Raw genomic sequence first — 14,796 nt, forward strand, 5'->3', positions numbered from 1 at the left:
TTGGCCTTATCTTTGACAAGCCAGATAAAGGGCGGGGGCTGGCTGTAGCCCTCTGAACTCAGACTCCTTTGACTGCATGGCTGGGGGGCTGACTGTGGCCTCCCCTCTTCACCACCCAAGCTGTTGGACTGACCTTCCATCCGGGGACACTCCCTCTCTTCCTCAACACCACCACCCTATTCCCACTTTGTGCCAGATGTGGAAGGCAGAACTCTGATTGGGCCAGACCACGGTCACAGGGAGCCCAGGTGGACAGTAACTCGGGGACCACAGCTGGGAGGTCTTGGGCTTCCTTCGAGCCCCACCCTGAGGCCACCCATGTTTGACAGCTAAGTTGATGTGCTTCTCTGTACCTTTTGCTGTTTGTTCATAAATCTAAAGCTTGGGCAGCCTGGGAGGCTCAGCGGTTTAGTGCCACCTTCGGCCCAGGGCGTGATCCTGGAGACCCGGGATCGAGTTCCGCAATGGGCTCCCTGCATGGAGCCTGCTTCTCCCTCTGTCTGTCTCTGCCTCTCTCTCTCTCTCTCATGAATAAATAAATAAAATCTTAAAAAAAAAAATCTAAAGCTTGCCAGGGACGGAAGGGCCCTTATAGGTCACAAATGCGGCCCAGAGAGGGTAAGGAGCCTGCTCAGGGGGGTATACAGAAAGTTCATAGTCAAGACAGGACACGAACCCAAGCCTCTACCTTCCTACCTAGGGTTCTTTCTGTGATACCCGCTTGCCCTGAGCAGGGATTATTATTCCCACTTTAGGGATGGGGCAGCTGAGACTCTGAGAGGCTTAGGGCCTCACACAGCTCCAGTAGAGGGACTGCCAGCCCCCTCTCCCCCCTACCTTCCCACCTTCCATGCACCCTGAAGATCTGTAAATATGAAGTCAGGGATGGTGATTCCCTAAAGCATTGCCTCCTTGTCATTGCCACCCAGCCGCCTCCCTTCTGCCCTCATTAGGAGCAAATGAAACAAGGGTGGCCAAGCATGAGCTGGAAGCTGGGGAGGGGAGAGAACACTTTTAAGAACTGCTGGGGAAAAGCTTAGCCTGGTTCTTATGGAAACATATGGAACTCATTACCCTAAGTCGAGGTGGTCGCCGGCCAGCTGGCAGTTGGTTGGTTTGGGGCTAAAAGTGTGCGTCGTATGGCAATAAGGGTACCCAAGGCATGACACATTCTCTAGCATACCCCTCCCGCTCACTGATCCAGGTTCTTCCAGAACTTGGTTTGGTTTCCACCTTATGCCATTTTCTAGCGTGTGCGTGTACACACACACACACACACACACACGTTTAAAAATAAGGGTTTCAAGATACACCAGGGTATTAGGCCACTACCAGTCATGCAAGGAGATGACGCAGAGACCATCAAGACAGATGACACCCCCATCACACACACACCCTGGCTCACACTCATCTCTCCCCCATCAGGCCCCCTGATAGGTCTTGCAGTGGGTCCAGATGTACAAAGGGTTGATTCCAGCTTCCATCGAAGATTCAGGTGGGTCCCCAGGAGCCTAAATGTCGGTCTCACATCTTGTCAATCACATTGTTCGCTGTAGACTTGACTCCGTATTCAAAGAGAGCAGCAAGAAGGTGTCTTCAAAAGACGCCACTCGCTAGCACTTGGCATGTTAGTCTACAAGGTAGCAAGAGGCTTGGGGGGGGGGCTCCCTCCATTTCCCTTCTATGAGACTCACAGATATTAGGGGACCTGCCGGAGGTCACCCTGGAGTACACATCAGAGCCCAGGTCTCTAAAACAGCCTCCACATCCAGTGCTGTTGATGTCAGCAGCTCTTTTAGAACCCGGTACAAACCAATGGGTCATACAGAATTGGCCTCAGACGGCCACCCTGGCCCTCCCGCACTTTCTCCCTGTGAGTCCGGGAATCAGATAGATGCTGGCTGAATCCTGACTTTGCTGTGTATCAGCTGTCCCTTTACAGGTAAGTTATTTATCCTTTCAGAACCTCAGATGATTGCTTTGATGATTAAATTAGATGCCATATGTGAAGTGCCTGGCACTGGGTAACCCCAACCAAAGAGCTTGCTAGGCATGGTTGTCACATTCCTAACATAATTTCCTTGCTCATCTTTCCAGCGTGGCAGTGTTGTTGACATAAACCAAGCACAGCATCTCAGCACTGCCTGCCTGCCCTCCGCATGTGCCCTTCAGAGCCCTTTCACACACACCCAGAGCATCTGATCAGCAGGACGGCCAGATGCCTCAGGAGTAGAGCAGGGACTAAAAGTAGGACTCCAGCTCGGTGCCTCCACTTGCAGGCTGTGGCACGTTGGACAAGCTCCCTCACCTCTCCGAGCCTCAGTTTCCTCCCTGTAATCCTGCCAGGATCCTGCACCCTGTCCACAGATTTGTGGGGACGATTTGGTAAAGTATCTGGAAATTCACCGGCACATGGCAGATACTCGATAAGTCACAGCTAGCTTTACTGTTCCTAGTTCACTGGAAGGGAAACTGAGTCCCAGAGCAGGGAAGTGACTCATCCAATGTCATGGGGAAAGGTCTCCTCACAGAGCTAAGGCTTAAAGGCCAGATCTTTACACTCCCAGTTAGTGCCCAGCTACTACTTTCTCATTATTGGGATTTGTAATTATTTCATGATGGGTGTGTGTTTTTAGCTGGTGGAGAGATGGAGATTTAGAGTCTGTGAGCCTGTCCATTTTCAGCCTGATCCAGAACCAGCTCACTCATAGAAGTACCTCTCTCTAGAAGAGTACGGGAGTTAGGGGTGGGAGTAGGAAGAACATGACCTAGAGGCCAGAGGACCTGGAAGTCAGAGGTGACATAGTCACGGGTGCGAGCAGCAGCTTTGTGGTCATACAGGGAACCCCCCACCCCGCGCCCCACCGTTCAAATCCTGTCTCTGCCACTTCTTAGCCGTGTGACCAGCCAAAGGACACTACCTCTCTGAGCCTCAGTTTTTCATCTGTAAAAATTCCCAGTGACACCTCTTTCAAAGGATCATAGGAATTAAGACAACAGAGGTAGAGTACCTGGCACAGGTGAGCTGCCTGCGGTTGGCAGTCCTCATAATTTTATCAGGGAAATCAAGCAGGAGCCAACTGCTTCTTTATCATCCTCATCCTCATCTGCACGTCTTGTAAACGTTCAATTGAACTAACAATGGATAATACAGATTTTCTAATATTTGGCTATTGAAATGCTTATGTGTGCCCACCCTCCTCCACTTCCTGGCTGTATGAACTTGGACAAGTTACTTCTTTTCATCCTCTGTTTCTGCATCTATAAAATGTGTGTGTGTGGGGGGGTGATAACAGCCCCTCCACAGACAGCTGCAAGAATTAATCTAGTTCACATACAAAACTCTCAGACTAATGCTTGGTACCTAAAAAGAGCCTCCCAATACTAGCTGTCTTTTGTTATCTTAAAATATCACGTGAAGTTTATGTTCTCATACATTCTATAGCCATCTGTGCTTTAATATAAACTTCATCATGTCTCAATTTTTCAAGTAAAATCGACATCTCGGGAAGATGTACAGATTTGGATCACATGGCTTCGTGAGACCCGGCACCCAGCCAGCTTCATACACGGTCACACATGTGCGCACACCGAGGTACATAGACACACACACTTTGAGAAAGCCGCTCTACGCTGTGCTGCTTCCCAAATGGGCTGCAACCAGCGCTCTTACCTTGGAGAACTGCCTACACTCTCCCTCCCACTCATCATGCTCTGTGGAGTGAGACAAGAAAGAGTGATCACCTCTCAGCGGGAGCATATTCTTTGGCAAAACTGACTTGGGAGCCAGTCTGGTCTCCAGCTCTTTTTTTTTTTTTTTCTTTTTTGGTCTCCAGCTCTTAACCAGAGGGTTAGAGCCTTGGTTCCAGTCCTGGCTGGAATCCCCTTATTGCTGTGCACATAGCTTCACCTCTCTGAGACTTGGCTTCTCCTCTGTGAAGGGGGCTGACCACTTCTCCTTTTCAGGATTATTGTGGGATTAAAGAAATGCATAGAAAGTGCCTGGCACATAATGGTGAGTGGTTCCATAAATGAGAGCTTGGCTGTTTTGTTTTTTTTTTTTTAAGATTTTTTTTATTTATTCATGAGAGACACACACACACACACAGAGGCAGAGACACAGGCAGAGGGAGAAGCAGGGGGTCTCCAGGATCAGGCCCTGGGCTGAAGGCAGCGCTAAACCGCTGAGCCACCAGGGCTGCCCCCCCTTTTTTTAATTCAGAAAAAGCTACCTTTTACATATTCTTTAATAAAATGGGGCCACTGTTTGTATGCCTCACATAATATATTTTATTCCTTTTAAACACATGTGTTAATCCAATAAAGGTATTTTCCTGCAAACATTTTATTTCCTATTTTATTCATATTTTACAAAGTCTGGACAAATCACTGAAGCCCACTGAGGCTCCATTTCCTTATCTCTAAAAAGGGAAAAATGCCTTCCTCATGAGCTTGTTTTGAGAATTCAATGAGATGCTGTATGTAAAAGTGCTTTGCAAAGTCAAACAAGTGGAAGAGAGTACTTTTTTGCACTCGTCCTTCCCTCTCACTAGGATGAATTCCTCAAAGACAGGAGTGAGTTTTGTTTACCTTTGCATCCCCAGCATTGAATGTGTAGTAATACATTTAATAATAACAGTGATGGTGATAAGAACTTTGATTTCTTGAACACCCACTATGTGCAGGGCTCTGGACTAAGTACATTGTAAGGGAGGGAAGAGAGATAGACATTTAGAGGTTTTTGCTTCCCTCTGCTAGTTTATTTATTTTAGAGAGGAGGGGAGAAGCAGAGGGAGAGGGAGAGAATCTTAAGCAGGCTCCATGCCGGCGTCTAGCCCAACGTGGGGCTCCATCTCACCACCTTGAGATCATGACCTGAGCGGCCATCAAGGGTCCTTAGTAGGTCCTTAACCTACTGAGCCACCCAGGGGCCCCCCTCTGCTGATTATTTAAAGATGAAGGAATTGTTTTACTTTCACATGGGCAACTGCTGTCTTCCATACTGCAGATAAATTAATCTCAGTCCTGGGTCTTATACATGGATTGGCCAATCCAGTTAAATAACAAGAATAGTAATCTTTAGTTCCCTTATCTATGAGATGGGTTTATAAGCAACTTGCCTCATATACAAGTGTCCCACAAATGACAGCTTTCTCTCCCTCTTCTCTCCTCCCCACCTACATGTACCCTTCCCTTGGGGAAGATGGTAACAGGGCAAGATGAGGAAACCCAGCAGCAGGTAGCTGAGTCCCTTCACCCCTCTGGGCTTTTGTTTCTTTTTGGCACAGGGTGGCAGACCTTTCGGGAATAATTTCCTGATTCTGAGAAAATCTCCCTTATCTGCCATAGTGCTGAAGATTCAACTCAACCAAATACCACATGCCCCCTATGAGCACGTGTTGCATGTTCCAAGTAGATTTAAGTCCTAGAAGGCAGAGTTGTGTGTTAGGGGTTTGATTTCTATTTCCTTAAGCATTTTCTTCATCATCTCACTTCATCCTTTATAAGCCTTCCAAAGTCCCCAGGTCACAGATGAGACAGCTAAGTCCAAGAGAGAGGAAGGGCTTTGGTTAAGACCACAGAGCCAGTCTTAGGACCCAAGACATGCCAGGAGCCTGTGTGAGCTCAGGTGCTCTCTGAATACTTTCTTCTTTTTTCTTTAAAGATATTATTTATTTTTATTAAAGAAAAATAAACTCTATACCCAACATGGGGTTTGAACTCACGACCCTGAGATCAAAAGTTACATCCTGTGTCTGTTGGGCTCTGCACTCAGGAGGGAGTCTGCTTGGGATTCTCTCTCTCTTGCTCTCGCTCTCTCAAATAAATAAATCTTTAAAAAATAAAAGAGTCACATGCCGTACTGACTGAGCCAGCCAGGTACCCCCTCTGAGTACCTTTTTGATACCAGGCTCTGTGCTAGGTACTTTCTCCTGGTAATTTTATTTTATTTATTTAAAAAAATATTTTATTTATTAATGAGAAACACACAGAGAGAGGCAGAGACACAGGAGAAGCAGGTGCTCTGAGGGGAGCCCGACGAAGGACTAGATCCCAGGGTTCTGGGATCACGCCCTGAGCCAAAGGCAGCCACTCAACCACTGAGCCACCCAAGTGCCCCTCTCCCAGTAATTTTATAAAGCAGGTCTGACCCCACTTTCCAGATGAGTAAACTGGGACTTGGACAGGCAAAATAAGTCACTCAAGTGAGATAGAAGTCAGGGACAGAATCATGATTTAATCAGGGCTGATTCCCAAATGTGGGGGTTTTATTTCCTACTTTGAGCCCCCTGCAGGTTTGCTGTTCTGGGGCCTCTTCAAGTCTCTGCAGTGGTGGTGTCATCCACCAAAGCAAGGAGTGATTTCCAAGGCTGACCCTCCTGTCCCACCGTTAGCCCCAGCCGTGGGGTCAGGGAATTCTTAGAGCAGAGCACACAGAGCTCCTGCTGCAGCCAGTGATCTGCACCAAGTGCTCCCCATCCCCAAAGCCCATTGTCTCCCCAGGAGACAATACAGATAAAGGACCCAGCCTAGTGGGCTGCCTGCATCAATCTGTAACCATGGAAACCCCCAGGGAGACAATTCCAAAGCTCCCCCAGCCACCCTCCGCCCTGCAGCTGTGGCTCCAAGAAGAAGGGGGCACGGCTGATAATCGCCACCCCCCACCACTACCACCACCAAATGGGACACAGCTGGGCTCTCCTCCCCACGCATCCCGCCCGCCCCTCCGTCCCAGAACTGGGGCCTTGGATGCATTTTAGGCCTAAAGTTCATTTCTTTTGTAAGAAGGTCAATTCCATGAGATTCTGGCACGGGCTGGGATGCATCCCAGGGTTAGGCATAGGGGGCAAAGGGCTCAGCAGAATCCTTAACACCACCCCCCCCAACCCAACGGTCTTCGGGGCCCCCGGGAAGGGATTAGGTCCTCAGCTCGTGACTCCCCTCTGGTGGCCAGTTGCTGCAGTTGCGGTGCTCAATTGTCCGTGGAGGCTCTAAGAGGAACAAAATTTACCTCTTCTTGGGTATCTACTGTGTTCCAGACGCCCACACATATTGGATCTGGTCCTCATAACCACCGTTCTAGGTAGGTATTCTTATCCTACGGCACATACCTGAAGCCAAGGCTTGCAGAGGACATCCTGAAGGAAGGATAGATAGCAGAATGGTCAAAGAGGACGAGCCCGGACTACCTGGCGTCAAAACCTGCCCCACCATCACCAGCCCTGTGACCTTGGGCAAATGTCCTAGACTCTCAGAGCCTCAGTTTCTTCATCCGTAATGTTGGATGATAACAATACATACCTCATAGGGATGTTATGAGGATTATATGAGTTAAGATTTATAAGCCTTTAGAATGGTGACTGGCACATAGTAAATAAATATAATTCTGGGCCCTGATACTCAAGCTGGGTGCCTTCAAGGCATATCATTAAAGTACTCCTGGCCTCAGTTCTTTCAGCTGCAAAATGGGGCTGGTCCTGGCTTCCAGATGGGGCTGTTGTGATCTCTGAAGTGGATGTGGGGTGTGAATGAGCTTACTTTGCTACTATTAGCATTGTTGTTTGTGATCTGCCTGTTGGGGGAGGAATGATCATGAGGGCAGGGGACAGGTGGGATCAGAAAGCAAGAAGTATGGTCCTCTCTTCACAAGCCAGGAGAAGGTGGTGCCTGAGAATACTGGACCCTATGACCTCTTTGGCTCCACAGGACCCCCTGTTTCTCCCATACAGGGACACAAAGAGATTCTGATGAACAGAGGCTCCTGGTTCTGTGAACAGAGGCTTTCCTGGAAAGAGCTTGGGAGTGGTCTTTCAACGATTCTAAAAAACATTCAGAGTTCAGTAAGCAATTCTCCCGCTTTTACTCTGTGATGGACATTGGGCTGAACACAGGGGTGTAAAGATAAAGAAGACAAGGAATGGCTTAAATCTGGGGACAGAACAGAAGACAGGACAGAAAAACAACTGTAATTACACTGTGAAGTTATGACAGCCTGAGATTCCTAATAGGACATGGGGAGCAGAATCAGAGTCAGCTTCTGAGGCCTGGTGGGTAGAAGCTGTCACCACCCATGCCCGTGCCAGTGTCACCTGGACTCCAAAGACTGAATGTCCTGTTTATTTCAAAAGTATTCTGAGTCTTATTTTTCAATGCCAGTAATTGCTCTGGATTCTTGATTTTGTGTCCCTGGTTTCAGTTCTGCCATTCTGAAAAGTACCAGGATACCCATTTTTACTGAGCATTGTTTGAGATCACAGTATTCTCAATGGCTTGTGTATCTGAGAAACTCCTGTCTGGGAGCAGACCTTTTCTTTCCTGGTGGAAGAGAAGAGAGGACAGCATAGGCAAACAAGGAGAGCAGGGAGATCAGAGGGGGCGTCAGAGGATGTATATATATATTTTAAAAGATTTTATTTGTTCATGAGAGACACAGAGAGAGAGAGGCAGAGACACAGGCAGAGGGAGAAGCAGGCTCCATGCAGGGAGCCCAATGCAGGACTCGATCCCAGGACCCAGGGATCACGACCAGAACTAAAGGTGATGCTCAACCACTGAGCCACCCAGGCACCCCAGAAGATGTGTATTTGATCAGAGCCTGAGGTTGCTGGGTGAAGGGGGCAGAAAATCAGAGGGGCTGGGGGCAGAGGGGCCAGGCCACGGTGGGGAACTTCTTGCCAGACCTTAAGCTAGAGAGTGACAAGATCCGGTGTTTTGTTTCGTTTAAGATTTTGTTTATTTATTTTAGAGCATGCAGGCACCAATGGTGGGAGGAGCAGAGAATGAGATTCCCAAGCAGACTCCTCACCCAGCAGGGAGCCTGGTGCGGGGCTCCATCTCATGATCCAAGCGATCATGACTCATGAGATCACCCCCTGAGACAAAACCAGGAGTCAGTCACCCAGCCGACTGAGCCACTCAAGTGCCCCAGTTTTCTTTTTACAGATTTATTTATTTATTTATTTATTTATTTATTTATTTATTTATTTATTTATGATAGACATAGAGAGAGAGGCAGAGACACAGGAGGAGGGAGAAGCAGGCTTCATGCCAGGAGCCCGACGTGGGACTTGATCCTGGGACTCCAGGATCGCACCCTGGGCCAAAGGCAGATGCTAAACTGCTGAGCCAGCCAGGGTTTGTTTGTTTGTTTGTTTGTTTGTTTGTTTGTTTGTTTGAGCAGGGGAAGGGGCAGAGGGGAGAGGGAGAGAAAGATCCAGCAGACTCCCAGCTGAGCTCAGAGCCCCACGAGGGGCTCCATCTGAGGACCCTGTTCAATCTCACCACCCTGAGACCATGACCCAAGGGGAAATCAAAAGTCAGACACTTAACAGACCAAACCGCCCAGGTACCCCTAACAGGTGTGCGTTTTAAAGAGTTCCTGCAGGAAGAGGAGAGAATTAGCTGACAATCACAGGAATCATGGGTGGCGCTTGCCTATGCTATTCAGGGCATCCCTACTGGAACTTGAATCCGATTGCCCTCCTACAACGTGGACCACCTTCACGGGACCCAACATCTCTTCAAAACATCCCGAGGGTCTGGTCACATCTGGAAAGAATCTGGCCAATTTGGTAGCCCCCTCCCCACCCCACCTCCCCCCGGGCCTTCCCAGCAGGGCTGCATCTTTCACACCCTATTACACCTCCCCAGCCCACAAGGGCTGACTTGACCAGAAGAAACAGCCTTGCAGGGTTTGGGGCAGTTGGCTGAGTTCACCTCTAGGTGGCACCCTTAACCATTAAACCCCACCAGCTTCCACCCAAACACCAGAGAGAAGAGAGAAGGAACTACAGCACACCAAGCACCTAAAAGCACCTTCTTAGGTGCACATCATTATCTCTGTTTTACAGTTGAGAAAACGAAGGGTCCGAGAGAGATGAAGTCATGAGTCCAAAGTCACAGAGAGAGGCAGGCATAGTGCAACTTAGCTTCCCTCCAGCCTCCATTTCCTCATCCGTGAAATGAAACTGACCCACCTCTGGCGACACGACTGGATTTTCTGGCACTATGGCTCTGCCTATTCTGGACATTTCACATTAATGGAATCATGCAATAGATGGCCTTCTGTGTCTGGTTTCTTCCACTTAGCCTACTGTTTTTAGGGTTCATCCATGTTGCGGCTGGTGTCAGCAATTCATGCCCTTTTTTGACTGAATACTGTTCCATCGAATGGCTATGCCACCTTAAATGTATCCGTTCATCCTTTGATGCATAGTTGGGTTGTTTCTACCTCTTGGGTGTCATGCATAATGCTGTTGTGAACATTCATGGACACATTCTTGGGTGAATGTTCATTTTCAATTCTCTTGGGTATATATCCAGCAGTGATAGTCCCGAGTCTGATGGTAACTCTGTGTATAACTGTTTCCCAGGGTGGCTGCACCAATTTACATTCCTACTGGCCATGTACGAGAGCTCCACCTTCTCCACAACCCGGACCCTTATTTGATTATGGCCATCCTCGTGGGTGTGAATCTCATTGTGGTTTTGATTTTCCTCTCCTTAATGAGCAGAGATTTTTTTTCCTCCTTCCTTCCCACCGCTCCCTTTTGGCTTCTCTCTTGATTTTAGATTCATGTGAACAAGCTCCCCTGGGGAGTCCCAAAACAGGAGATCTGTGCCTTCAAGAAGCTTCTATCAAGCATTTTGTATTTTGATAAGTAGGACTTTGAACAGAGGGAATCTGAGGAATTTTTCAGGAGAAGATATCCCAGGCATGAGGCACACCAGTTGGAATACAAGTTTGCTTTGGTTTGGGGACTTTTTCTTTCTTTCTTTCTTTCTTTCTTTCTTTCTTTCTTTCTTTCTTTCTTTCTTTCTTTCTTCTTTCTTTCGATTTATTTATTTATTTTAGACAGTGAGAGAGTGTGAGTAGGGGTGGGAGGGGCAGAGGGAGAGAGAGAATCCCAAGCGGACTCTACACTGAACACAGAACCCAACACAGGGCTCGATCCACGACCCCAAGATCACAACCTGAGGCAAAACCAAGAGTCAGAGGCTCAACCAAATGAGCCACCCACGCACCCCAGTTTGGGAACTTCTCCAGAGCTTTGGGGTCTGGCTGGAATAGGGTCTTCCTTCTTTACCAGCTGTGCAGCCTCAGGCAAGTTGCTTAACGTCTCCCATGCCTTGGCTTCCTCATCTGGAAAATGGGACTAAGCATCCCTAACTTATCTAGTTGTGGGGCACTTTCTTTCCACCCCCAACAACATCTGCAGCACTGGGACCTCGGATTCATTGGCAGAATGTACCCTCCTTCACCTGGGGTCCTGGAGATAAGCTCTTTATTTAGAATGGCTCAGTGGTTCAGGAGCCAAATGTCTGAGTTCAGTTCCTGGTTTCATTTTTAACCAGCTCTTGGTCAAGTCTCTTCCCCTACATGTGTGAGCCTCAGTTTCCTCAACTGTCCAAACTGTACCTGTGTTAGTAGGGTAGTTAAGATATTTCAACATAGGGTGGTGCCTGGGTGCCTGAGTCGGTTAAGTGTCTGTCTGCTTTTGGCTCAGATCAGGATCCTGGGGTCTTAGGATGGAGCCCCACATCAGGCTCCCTGCTCAGTGGGGAGGCTGCTTCTCCTTCTGCCCTTCACCCCCCCCCCATGATCTCTCTCAAATAAATACTTTTAAAAAAGGTATTTCAGCATAATAATGCAGGTAAAGTGCCTAGCTGGGTGCTTTACACTGAGATGTGAACAATCATCACCATCATCATTGACGGGAGGTCTACTATGTGTCTGGCACTCTTAGGGAGGAAAGCAGGAAGATGAAGACAAGCACAGGTCCCGGAGTTTCCTTGAATGTCTGACCTCAGACTCTTTGCTCCTGCCACTCCACCATCTGGGTTGGGCTTCCAGGGTGGGTCAGATTTGAGCAAGTGGTGGGGATGGGGATGGAAGGGAGGAGGAGGGGCCTTGTGGATGCCGAACCATGGAAGCAAAGCCTGGAAACAGGAGCATGTAATGTAGCACATACATGGAAAACTGCAAGTATTTTGGTTTGGTTCCACCGGGGCTTCTTCTGGTCCATCTCACACAGATCTTAGCTCAAATATATTAAATGGCTCCTGCGCACCCCTCTAAGGACTTCGTAGCCAACACCTTATTGAATCTGCACAGTAAACAAAAAGATCACTTTTGCCATCCCCATTTCAAAGATGAGGAAACTGAGGCTCAGGTCTGTGACCTGACCAAGAGCACAAGCTGGGAATGGATGGGGCAGCGATTCCAGTTCCAGGAGACAGATTATAGATGTGAGCCACAGGAATTAGTCGGTTCCCAGGCAGTGAAACTAAAGCCAGCCCTGGCGGCCCGAAACTCAACCACAGAGAGCTGGCTCTTGGCCCCCTCACTGGCTCCCTTCTTTCGTCTCAGCCGCACCCTGCCACCCCCAGATCCCTTCCTGGCCCTGGAGCTCTGCTCCTTCCCCAAACCTGCTCGGCCACAATTTCTTCCAGGATCCCTCATCTGTAAAATGGGGATAATAACAATGCCTGTCCTGGAGGGGTGTTGTGAGGGTCATTACCACTACCATCTCAATAGTGTCTCGAAGTCCTGTGAAATCGGCAGAGTAGAAGCCTTGTCTGTACTTGATGGTTGAGAGGTGGAGCAACAGCCTACCCAGGGTTGCTCAGCTAGGAACTGGAGAGTGGGACTTGAATCGGAGCCTCATTGTCACTAAACAGAGGTTTGTTTGTTGAGTCAGAACATGCTAGGTGCGGAAAGAGGGCAAGAAGCACTCTGACTGGAAGAGGAGAGGCAGGCGGGGAAGGCTTCCTGGAGAAGGTGAGGTTCAAGCTGGGCCTTGAAAAACAGTGAAATACGTAGACTGCGGTGAAGGAGTCTGTGTACTGGAGATAAGGACAGAAAAGTAACCACAGCTGCCACTTCTTGAGGTTCTTTAGGAACCAGGCTGTGTGCTGACAGCTGTACATTATCTCATGAGATTTCCCCACAATCCTATGAGGTGGGTGTTAATAGGGATGAGAAAGGTGAGGCTCAGAGAGTTTATAAAACTTGCCTGGGTTCACACGGTTGGTAAAGTGATTGGGTCTGGATTTGAACCCAGTGCTGTCTGCTGGTAAGTCTGGGCTCTTGATCACCTTGCCTTAGTGCCACCTTATCCTGGAGACCCGAGGACAAGGACCAGGTATTAAGCAGGGGACTGACTCTGGAGGGTTTTGAATGCCAGCCTCTGAGGTGCATAGAAATCACACAGCACCAGGCAGGAATCAGCGGACCTGGAAATTGAGCTTCTGGAAGCTCCACCACTCACTAGCCAAGGTCACTTCTTGGAGCCTTTGCATCTCTCAACTGGAGAGACCGGGAATGTAAATGGATGATCAGCAATGAGGGTTTTGAATGAGGAAGAGAGAGGGAGCTCTTGTGACAAAAGGATTGTTTCGGAGACACATGGAGATGTTAAAAAATATTGACGGAGTGTGTGCTCTGGGACTGCCACTGAGGACAAGACAGAGCTCTGCACTCTGGACCCCCAGCTCCCATCCAGGCCTGCAAGGGGTAGGGCACAGCCTGGGAGGGAAGGAGAGAAACCTTTTTTTGAACAAACAAGTGCTCAGAAGCTGGACTGTACAGATTGGCCTGCCAGTTCTCAAGTCAGTGAATCTCTCTGTGTGATCTTGGGCAAGTTACCTAGTTTTTCCGCCTCTCCACCTTTACCAGGAACACCATCACGCCTCCTCCCAGGAGTCAAAGAACTAAAACAAGTCATGCAGTGACTTAGCAGGGTGCTTGTCATACCATAGGCACTCAGCAGAAGTTAGTATCCTCCTAGGAAGAGGTGTAAACAGTTAGGCTCCACCCATAGCCCCCCTGCCAAGAAAGAAAACAAGCTCCTGGCTTTCCTTTTTAGCGGGACAGAAGAAAGGATATAAAAGCATATGTGAGGCAGCCTGAGTGACTCAGCGGTTGAGCGCCTGATCCTGGAGTTCTGGGATCGAGTCCCACATCGGGCTCCCTGCAGGGAGCCTGCTTCTCCCTCTGCCTGTGTCTCTGCCTCTCTCTGTGTGTGTCTCTCATGAATAAATAAATAAAATCTTAAAAAAAAAAAAAAAGGCATATGTGCTAAGTAAGCAACCATGCAAATTAACCAAAGGCCTTCGGCCTGGGTAATGTCTGGGCTCGGGACAGGACTCCGTGTGCAAATTCGCCACCTCCGGGGCAACACGGGCCTATTCCTCAGCCGGTCCCGCGCCGCTCCGGTGGCTTCTGCACCGAGGGACGCAAACCAGCCTCCCAGCCCGGTGGGCGGGCTGCTAGGGCCGGGGCGCGCGGGCGCCAGCAGGTGCGGCGGCCCCTTTAAGCAGCACAGCTCGTGTTGCAATCGCAGCCGAGGGGACGGGTCCTTTCCGGGGGGTGGAGCCTGTGCCTGTCGCGGCGGCCAATCAGAGCGCGGCGTTTTCCGCGGGAGATCCGAATTTCGCGGCACGCAGTTTGGCGCTAAAAAAAAAAAAAAAGAAGAAGAAGAAAAAAAGGAGGCAGAGAAAGGCTTGAGAGCCGGACGAGAGGGAGTCGGTGCAATCGGCCCCCCTTCCCCGCCTGCGCGCTCCGCCTCTCCTCCGAGCGCCCGGCGCCCGCAGAGACCCCTGGCGGGGAGCCGGCCGGACCCTAAGCGCCGAGGCCGTCCGCGGGCGCGGGGCGGTGCGGGGTCGCCGCCGCCCTCCCTCGGGGCGGGCCAGCCCCGGCCGTGCCGCCGCCCCCGCCGCCCCCGCCGCCCCCGCCGCCGCCGCGGGGCGATCTCCAAGCGGGGATCTCCAAGCGCCCTGGGCTCGGCGGCCGGC

The 14,796-nt window shown here is 49.7% G+C and overlaps 1 long non-coding RNA gene across 1 annotated transcript; it reads right to left on the reverse strand.

Moving 5' to 3' along the window:
* Positions 1-6,718: 6,718 nt before the first annotated feature.
* LOC140633059 (uncharacterized) lies at positions 6,719-12,621 on the reverse strand. Its single transcript, XR_012030699.1, has 3 exons — positions 12,522-12,621; positions 7,113-7,139; positions 6,719-6,992 (listed from the first exon to the last, which is right to left on the reverse strand). It is a non-coding gene; the product is annotated as an uncharacterized lncRNA (long non-coding RNA).
* Positions 12,622-14,796: the final 2,175 nt, after the last annotated feature.

This window comes from Canis lupus, chromosome 5 (genome assembly GCF_048164855.1).
Source record: "Canis lupus baileyi chromosome 5, mCanLup2.hap1, whole genome shotgun sequence".
NCBI lineage: Eukaryota > Metazoa > Chordata > Mammalia > Carnivora > Canidae > Canis > Canis lupus.